The sequence below is a fragment of the Gossypium arboreum genome, chromosome 7 (assembly GCF_025698485.1).
Source record: "Gossypium arboreum isolate Shixiya-1 chromosome 7, ASM2569848v2, whole genome shotgun sequence".
Lineage (NCBI taxonomy): Eukaryota > Viridiplantae > Streptophyta > Magnoliopsida > Malvales > Malvaceae > Gossypium > Gossypium arboreum.
The window spans coordinates 84,386,941-84,389,698 of NC_069076.1; positions in this window are offsets into that span (position 1 = coordinate 84,386,941).

Here is a 2,758-nt window from a genome sequence, read left to right on the forward strand (position 1 = left end):
TTAAATTTTAAGATATTTACATTATTATGAGTTGTTTTTCTACCTTTAATCAAATTCAAAGAAAATTTTGAAGGATACATTTTCATGTATCAATATTTTATTATTATATTAAAATTAATTAAAAATGAATAAGTTAAAGTTGAATAAATATTAAATTATATTTTGTATTCATATTCAATTACTTTTTCATTGTCATTTAAACAATTTATTTACATATTATTTTCTTATATAATCTAATATAAATAATCTTTTCACTTTCGAAAAGAATCTATTATATAATTATATAGTTATACTTTTTAATCATACAATTACTTAAATTATTATTTATTTTTAATATTATATATTTTATTATCTTTAATAAGAATTATATATATATTTTTAACAATAAAAATAATGTGTTTGTAAGCAAAATGTGTATGAGTCCTAAATTAGTTTGCAACAAAATATTAAAATATATGAAGTGATTGTTTACTTTAAAACTTTAAATATATCATCAAAAGTAAAATTAAGAATATTACTATTAGTAATATCATCTTTGTTAATGGGTTATTTAAGAAAATCAATTATTAAAAAAGCGTTTTATTTGTCAGTTTAAGTATTTCAATCAATGAATAAACGATGAATTATTTTAAATACATCATTTAGTTTATCCATCTATGTTTAGTTTTTAGCCTTCTTTTAGGTTATTAACATTATTTGTTATTTAAATATTTTGCATGCTTGTTTTCGGGTTAATTTAACCATATATGTTAGAAAAAAAAAACAATTGAGAATTATGTTGATTTTTTTAAAATTTTATCAATCTATATTGTTTTTATTCTCTTGAAAATGCGTCTTACAGGGCGCGTTTTCACTTTGGTTTAAAAAAAATTTTGTTTATTAAAAGTTTGTAGATTTATTTTGTCCGTATTTGAGATAAACATAATTATAGTTTTAAGGAATGCTTGAATTTATGGTGGTGCCATGAAGCTAGGTGGCCTATAAATTTCATCTGCCATGTGAGTATGGAGCCATCACCCGGGAAGCCAGACTGCGTTGCAACTCAAGGTCTCAGTTGTTGGTGATTAACAATTTGGGGTTCAAGTGTAACTAGGGCTTCAAGTCTACAAATGTTATACTATCAAGGGAGGGACCATAAATGTTGTTGTAGTTGATAATGGTTATGCGGGCACAACAACGAGTTCTACTTATCAAAAGAGGATGCTTTATAAAACTCAAACATAAGTACGAGGAAGAAAACACAGTGGCGTTTCAATATAATCAAGTAATGCATCTTATCCATCACCACCAAAGGCGATGACCCAGTTATTATAACTTGTGGCAGCATTGGGGTGTAATAGATTATACTAACAAGGTCACTGCCATTGGTGTATATAGACAACACAAATTACTTGATTATATTGGAAAGGCCCTTGCATTTTCCTTTCTCATTCTTATGTTTGAGTTTTATGAAGCATGCTCATTTAATGAGAAGAAACTCGTTGTGCTACCCGTATTAGCACTGTCAACTATGGTCTCAATTATACTCCATCCTTTGACAACATAACCTTTGTAAACTTGAAGCCTTAGTTACACTTTAACCTGAGACCGTATAATCACCGTCAACTTGGACCTTAAGTTGCAAAACGATTCCGAATTCACAGGTGATGACTCCATACTCACACAATAGGTGAAATTTGTAGGTTACCAAGCTCTATGGCATCATCGTGAACCTAAACACAACTTAAAACTATGACTACATCTCCATCAAAGCGAGAGAGAAATAAATCTTTAAACCCAAAAATTTCAACAAAAAAAAAACAATTTAGAGAAGATTGAGATGTGAGTAAGGGATGAAGAAGGAGCATTTATATAGGGGATGGGGTGAGGTATAAAGGGGAAAAAATTTATCCCGAGAATCTCGAGTTGCAAGGCTCAAAAGCAATCAAGTTTGGTGGTTGAAACACCAAGAGTGCAGTGGCCTTTTCATCTGGCATGTCAATGAAAATGCTTCCTGCAGGATGCCTTTTCAAGCCACAGTCAATGGAAAACATGTCCTGCGAGAGGCATTTTCACCACCATGTCAGATGAAAATGCCTCTTGTAGGAAGCGTTTTCTCTCTAAACGTTTCAACCACCAAACTTGATTACTTCTGAGCACCTACAACCCGGGAATCCCAAGATAAACTTGATCGAGGAAAATGTAGAAATCGCATGCCAAAGTTAACATTAATTATTGAAGTGTAGAAAAACTAATTAAAACACTAACTCATGCAGTGAAAACATTAACTTATTCGTTTATTCATCAATTTTTCTGTAAAGTGTAAGTTAATAGTCATTATTGAAGTAAGATCTATTACAATACGTAAGCCAAAATTTTATTTTTTTTTTCTGAACCTTCTGAGCAATTTTTTGCTTTCTGAAAACATTGTACTTAACAATTGGACGAAGAAACACTTAAATGAAAAAATAATATAAATAATTGTAAATTTTAAACTCACAACTTGATTGTGTAAAAATCAAACCAAATTAATAAATTTGTTTCGTTTATTGTAAATAAGTGTACATTTGGGATGTAAAACAAAAAAAATTCAAAAAATTAAAAAATACAAAATAACATAATCATCGGTGTCCCGAATGTATGTCACAACTGAGTGGATGTTGGGCACGTTTAGGGTTCCGTTGCACTATTTGGTTTGGCAACTCCTCATTAACTTTGACTTCATCTTAACGTGCACGTCAGGGTTGATTGATGACTTTATCTCCTTCCTCCGTGGTTG